Below are 7,713 nucleotides of genomic sequence, written 5' to 3'. Positions count from 1 at the left end.
TTTCTCTCCTGTTGCAGTTTTCTCACTTTTAACCCCACCGTTGATTATTACTGACTCATTTGCCCTTGCCAAACTAAAAGCTATCTCTTTGATGCCTAGGCATCTGCAAAGCTATGAACAGATTCACGACGATTAATTATCATGAAAATCACTCCGCTGTCAGATTGCTGGCTCCCAAATCTCATATACAGAATGCTTCACTGTGATCCGGACAGTTTTTGGGATAGGGATTTTTCCTCTATGTCGTACACTGACTTCAAGAAAGCGTCTCTTGAAAATTATTAACCGATCTGTAAATAGTTGTCACTGAATTTACATAAAAAAGACAGGCAATTCTGTACTATACAAGGCCTGACCACACCGCTAGAATAACACTCGAAGAGATATCAATAAATGACGCAAAATGTTCTGAAGTCTTTGGCACAGTATCTACACGGGTAAGAACAAGAAACTGGGATCACGTGTTACAGTCTTTTTTTTAAACGTATACATTCTCCAACTTATGCTTTGCGGGTAAAAGCAGAATTCCGAGATAAAAAATCCAATAAGTTGACTTACTTTTTTCTATTTTCATTTACTAATGCATTCTTGTGTCATGTTCTGTGCCAACTTTTCAGTGTTAAAGAAAGTGATACATCACATAGTAGCGCGTAAGAAAGCTGGTGTGCGTTCTCCACGGAATCCTGACAACGGCCTCGCAGCATATTTATCCTTAAGGAGTGACTGGGTTGAGGAATTCTTGGTAACGAGAAAGCGTCATGTTGTCTTGGATAGAAAGTCATCGATAGAATAAAAGGACCTTCAAGGATGCCTCAGGGAAGGATGTTTTGGATCCTTGTTGTACATTAAGACTTGTCAGGCAATATTAGTAGCGATCTGGGACATTTTACAGATGAACTAGTTATCTATGATGAAGTTCTGTCTGAGAAAACAAGCTTCAGGAATATTCAATCAGATCTTGAGAAAATTTCAGTTTGGTCCTAGCATTTCTTTTTTTTAAACGCAGAGAAATGTAAAATTGTGCAAAAGCCTAAAAAATTTAGTGTCGTATGACTGCTGTATCAATGAATTATTACGAATCAGTCAAGTCACACAAATACCTTCGAGTAACAATTTGTAAGGGTATCAAACAGAATGATCACATAGGCTCAGTTGGAGTTAAGGCAGGTGGTAGACTTTGGATCACTGCCAGGATACTGGAAAACTGCAGCTACTCTACAAAGCAGGCTGCTTTCGGATCACTCGTGCTTCTCATATTGCTCAAGTATGGACGAGCCATATTAACATGGGGTATTCAACCATCTACAGAGAAGGGCGATACACATGGTCACAGGTTTGCCTAACTCATGAGAGAGCGTGATATAAATGGCGAAAAACCAAAATTGGCAGCCACTTGAAGACAGATAATTATCACACGAAAGCCTACATACGCTGAGGTGACAAAAGTCATGGGATACCTCTCAATATCGTGTCGGATCTCCTGTCGCCCAGAATAGTGCAGCAACTGGACGTGATATGAACACAGCAAGTCGTTGGAAATTCCCTACAAAAAATATTGATCCATGCCGCCTCTAACGCCGTCCATAATTGAGAAAGGGTTGCCGATGCAGGATTTTGTGTACGAACTAACCTCTCTATTATGTCCTATAAATGTTGTGTGCGATTCACGTCGGGCGATCTGGGTGGCTGAATCATTCTCTCGAAGTCCAGAATGTTCGTCAAACCAATCGCGAACAGTTGTGAAGCGGTGACTTGGCACATTGTCATCCATAAAAATTCCATCGTTGTTTGGGACGAGGAGGTTCGCGAATGGCTGCAAATGGTCTGCCGCGCGGGATTAGCCGAGCGGTCTCAGGCGCTGCAGTCATGGATTGGGCGGCTGGTCCCGGCCGAGGTTCGAGTCCTCCCTCGGGCATGGGTGTGTGTGTTTGTCCTTAGGATAATTTGGGTTAAGTAGTGTGTAAGCTTAGGGACTGATGACCTTAGCAGTTAAGTCCCATAAGATTTCACACACTTTCAAATGGTCTCCAGGTATCCGAACATAACCATCTCCAATGAATGATAGATTCTACTGGACCAAGGACCAGTCCATTCCATGTAAACGCAGCCCACACCATTATGGTGCCACCACCAGCTTGCACAGTATCTTATTGACAACTTGTGTCCCTGGCTTCAAGTAGTCCACACAACGCTCGAATCATTACCATCAGCTCTTACCAGCTGAAATCGGAAGGCCACGGTTTTACAGCCCTCTAGGGTGTAACCGATGTGGTCACGACCCCAGGAGAGGCGCTGCGGGCGACGTTGACCTGTTAGCAAAGGCACTCGCGTCGGTCGTCTGCTGCCATAAGCCAATGACGCCAAATTTCGCAACACTGTCTTAACGGATACATTTGTCGTACGTCCCATATTGATTTCTGCGGTTATTTCACGCAGTGTTGTTTGTCTGTTATCACTGACAACTCTACACAAACGCCATTGCTGTCGGTCGTTACGTGAAACCCACCGGCGACTGCGTTACCCATGATGAGAGGTAATGCTTCAAAGTTGGTATTTCCAGCACAATCTTGACACCATGGATCTCGGAATATTGAATTCCCCATCGATTTCCAAAATGTAATGACCTGTGCGTCTCGCTCCAACTGCCATTCCACGTTCAAAGTATGTTAATTGCTGTCGTGTGGCCATAATCACGTCGGAAATCTTTTCGCATTAATCCCTGAGTACAAGTGACAGCTCCTTCAATGTGCTGCCCTTTTATACCCCGTGTACGCGATACTGACTCCATCTGTATATGTGCATATCTCTATCCATGACTTGTCGCCTCAGTGTATAATGTCTCAAAAAACAGTGTCAAGTGCAGAATGTAGTGACGTTGTGCAGTCCATTACGTATCGCTTTCGCAGGGATCGTGGGGACAATATTAGAGTAATTAAAGCAAGCATAGAGTCATTTAAGCATTTCATTCTTCCTGCGCCCGATACGTGACTGCATTGGGGAGTACACTGTAACATCTGGTGCCATGCTAAGAATCCTCTGTCATTCACTTCATTGTGTTTTGCAGAGCATAGATGTAGACGGTATGGGGTTTGTTGCCAACCATTAACTACATTTCGAATACAACAGTTACATTCTCCAACACAATACTAGAATTACAAGAGACCTTATAAAGTCATTTCTCAGCCTTGCTCGGACACACAAACAAATGAAGTACTCGATCACATTTTTATTTTTTTATTTTTTTTACCACATGCCCAGTGATATGAAGAATCTAATACATTAAAACACAAATGGAAATCATACATCCTTGACAACTCCTTCTATTCTGTAGAAGAATTTCTGAATGTGTAACACTTGCAACACTGTAATGTGTGTATGTGTGTGTGTGTGTGTGTGTGTGTGTATTCGTGAGTGTGTGTGTGTGTGTGTGTGTGTATGAGAGAGAGAGAGAGAGAGAGAGAGAGAGAGAGAGAGAGAGAGAGAGAGAGAGAGGAGAGTGTGGTTGCACATGTGATTACATGTACAGCATCATAAAATTAAAGTAGATAACTGGTGTAAATGTCAGTCAAGTAAATAGTCAGTGTGTTGCCATATTTTCACCGAGGAAATGTGTTAAATTTCAAAAGTAATTCAAACGTTCCACATCATAGTTAGAGATTGTAATTATTATCAACGGAAGATACAACTAACTAACTGAATCAGTGGAGATCGTTATGGTCGCTTCGAGTACTGGTGCGGCCAGCTGAGGGAATCAACATGTTGAAGTGTTACGATTCCTTTGAAATTGGAATGAACGTAGAAGCCAGAATTTTCTATGTATGTTGGGATGGCACCCACTTACCTGCTCAGCCTCTTAGTGTCAGCAGTCAGCTATTTAATGTGCTCACTTACGGCAGCAAGTCATGGACGTCAGTAGTTAGAACCAATAATCTCGACACACCACCCCGGGAGCTGAGTCAGTGGTCAGATAAGGGAATATCACCAGCCAGGCTATAATAGCATACGTGGATACTTCGTGATGATCGCGCAACAAGCTCTTTACTCGCTATTAACAAACGTAACTCTATAGAGAACGAAGAGGACAACAGTTAAAATATAACTTAATTTCAGTATAGGTCCTCTTCTGTTTTGAGGGGTGCATTCTATACGCATAAGAAACTTATAATCCTATGCTCTCGCAGCTATTAACTACGATGCGCTGTTAATAGTCGTCTTCCCGGACCCCCTTAACGCATGAAATATAATCGAATGTTACAATCTGACAGTTACTCAAATACAATAGTAACGTAAGACACAGGCGAAAACTTGTTGGAAGGTAGTGATTTTGGTGGTTTATTCGAATGGAGGAATCGGGTTAGAATCATGACTCGGAGAATGCAAGGTTTTTAAAGTACAATACAGTTTTACGAAGGAGTGAAATCAACTTTTCTAACTGAAAAAAGAATATAAACGTGCCTAAACAGAATTTAATTCTGAAGGAAACAGCGTGGCATTTTTGACATCAGGATGGGGGATTGAAATAATTCTTATTCGTGGATTTTCTTGCCACGAGAATTGCAGAGAAATCAGGTTAAACATTTAAAATAATATATTAAGGAAAGGGAACCAAAACAGAAAAATGATCTACTTTTGGCAGCAGTCGATAAATGTTAGCCGGCCGAAGTGGCCGTGCGGTCGCAGGTTCGAATCCTGCCTCGGGCATGGATGTTTGTGCTGCCCTTTGGTTAGTTAGGTTTAACTAGTTCTATGTTCTAGGGGACTAATGACCTCAGCAGTTGAGTCCCATAGTGCTCAGAGCCATTTGAACCATTTGATAAATGTTATTAAATAACTTTTAAACGTAAAATTTTAGTCTGCATGTTTTTTTGCTCACAGAAGTCTAAAAGTAGCCAGTCGATTGATTTGAAAGTTTGACTCAAAGCTGTATATGAACACGCGCAATCTTTTAGATACCTATTTTTTAAAAAATGATATATAAATAAATACGTAATATATAAAGGGGAATTGCCAACGGCCTTGCCGTAGTGGCAACACCGGTTCCCGTCAGATCACCGAAGTTAAGCGCTGTCGGGCTGGGCTAGCACTTGGATGGGTGACCATCCGGTTTGCCGAGCGCTGTTGGCAAGCGGAATGCACCCAGTCCTTGTGAAGCAAACTGAGGAGCTACTTGATTTAGAAGTAGCGGCTCCGGTGTAGTAAACACAAAACGGCCGGGAGAGCGGTGTGCTGACCAAATGCCCCTCCATATCCGCATCCAGTGACGCCTGTGGCTGAGGATGACACGGCGGCCTGTCGGTACCGTTGGGCCTTCGTTGCCTGTTCGTGCAGAGTTTAGTTTTAAATAAATACGTAATGTGTAGAGGAAGCATTGTTACCAAAAATCTCTTAAGTACTTGACCGATTTATTGTAATAAACGTTTTTAACGAAAATATCGGAAAGTACTCGATTCATTCACATACTTGAAAGTTTAAACGATACTCTATATTTGTTTTTTTAACAACAATGTACATATTTTCTGTTAAAACCAACTGCGAGAAATTAAATACTCTGCTGTAAAAATGTGCGATTTTGGTTCCCTTGCCGCAAGGTATTTTAAATACGACACCGGGGCGTTTAAACCATTGGGCAAATCGTTTCTCCCATATATTTCTTTCTCATCATATACATTTATAAACATAAAAAATATCTACAACATTGTGCTGTTCTGTTTTCTTCCTCACACACGGTTATAACAAAAAACACAGAAAACAAGAAAGTTGTATTTCTAGCGTATCGGTTTATGATTAGAATAGTACTACAGAATCTCAATTTGTAATAACAATAAATAAGACTCAGGTGAGATGGGGGAGTGGGGAGGTTGGTAGAGGACTTGGACACAGGAGTGGGAAGAAATAGACATAAACCAGAAAGGCGGAGATACACAGAGAGAGTAACGGGGAAATGGATACAGAGGGGGCAGGCGACGCTGACCAGAGAGAGGTGGAACGAGGAGGAAGTGAACGAAGAGAGTGGGATGAGGAGATGAAGAGGGACAGGAGGGAGGACGAAGGAGATTAGGATGTATATCCAATTCCCACACATGTTAGAAACGTTTGCTTTCTCTTTTCTTTCTCTTTCACTAGCCTAGTCTGAGTCATAGCAACGCGTGGCCGGGCACAGCTAGTGTAATAATAAAAAATGACATTTGATACAGGCAGTATTTTTTGCAAATGCAAAACAAAGCAACAAACCTTTGGAAATTTTGGAAAGTTAAGACTCGTATGCAGGAGAAACTGCACTGGAGCACGGTATGCGAAACAAAGCAACAAAGTTTTTGGAGATTTTTGGAAGCTAGGACTCGTGTACAGGAAAAACTATAATGGACCAAGGTATCTAGAAAAAACTAAAATGTAGATACGATCCACGCGTGTATCTCCTTTCTATTGACTGCATTAATTTTTGATTGAGATACATATTCTTCATTTCGTGAATGTTTCTTTCTTTCCCTTGCACGAGATTCATAGTTGTGTTCTTACGCTTGAGGTACAGTTTAGTCATTAGCGTTGACGTAGCCAAAATACGAGGGAGGATCAAGGCATTTTTTCCTCATGCTCAGTAACGAAGAAACAGAATTTCAGTGTTCACAGTTTGTTTTTCATCTGATTTTTGTGCGATCCTTCACTGAGCCCGCTGTACGACATTCTCTTTTTCTCGTGTTCAGTTACATTTTTTGCAGTGTTAATACACTGGACTGGCATTCGGGAGCAGCGTAGTTCGTACACGATCCGGCAATCCTGACTTGGGTTTGTCCCACGTTGCTAAGTTGAATGCTGCGATGGTTGCATCGCTAAGGCCACGGACGACTTCAAAAAAAAAAAAAAAAAAAAAAAAAATGGCTCTGAGCACTATGGGACTTAACTTCTGAGGTCATCAGGCCCCTAGAACATAGAACTACTTAAACCTAACTAACCTAAGGACAACATACACATCCATGCCCGAGGCAGGATTCGAACCTGCGACCGTTGCGGTCGCGCGGTTCCCGACTGTAGCGCCTAGAACCGCTCGGCCACTCCGGCCGGCACGGACGACTTCGTTCCCTATCTTCCCCTAATCCTATCCTACTTTGTATACATTTACATGTGTATATAATATTCCATGAATTGTCTGACATGATCAGTACTGTCGTCCTAAATGCTCTAAGGACGAATAAATAAATAATGTAGTAAGTGTCACATTCTCTGTCTTATAAACAATTTCAGCTTTCATTCGTTATCCAGTTATCGTATTAATAAGCTTGAGATTATTAACATAACTATAAAACTAATTAAAGGTAATATTTTTTCCTGAAACAATATATTAACCAAACAAACTCTTAGTGGTTTTAGTGTGGCCGAGAGGTTGTAGGCGCTACAGTCTGGAACCGCGAGACCGCTACGGTCGCAGGTTCGAATCCAGCCTCGGGCATGGATGTGTGTGATGTCGTTAGGTTAGTTAGGTTTAAGTAGTTCTAAGTTCTAGGAGACTGATGACCTCACATAGTAAATTGGATTGGGTTATACTTTCACTTTTGTTCCAAACATGTATATTCAGTCACTTTTTTACTATTTTGCTGAACTCATTTTGTAAACCTCAAGTGATCTCCATTTCTTTGGTATATCTGTAGAAGCATTTCCTTATCAGATTACTGTCTATTTGCTTCTTTTGACGTGTTCAAGTTTCTTTTCTTGATGCCA

At 41.6% G+C, this 7,713-nt stretch overlaps 1 pseudogene; it reads left to right on the top strand.

The window, feature by feature from the left end:
- The first annotated feature begins 5,006 nt into the window (after nt 1-5,006).
- Nucleotides 5,007-5,124, top strand: LOC126209650 (5S ribosomal RNA; annotated as a pseudogene).
- The last annotated feature ends 2,589 nt before the right edge of the window (nt 5,125-7,713 follow it).

This window comes from Schistocerca nitens, chromosome 1 (genome assembly GCF_023898315.1).
Source record: "Schistocerca nitens isolate TAMUIC-IGC-003100 chromosome 1, iqSchNite1.1, whole genome shotgun sequence".
NCBI classification, from domain to species: domain Eukaryota; kingdom Metazoa; phylum Arthropoda; class Insecta; order Orthoptera; family Acrididae; genus Schistocerca; species Schistocerca nitens.
This window is presented reverse-complemented; position numbering and strand designations above follow the sequence as displayed.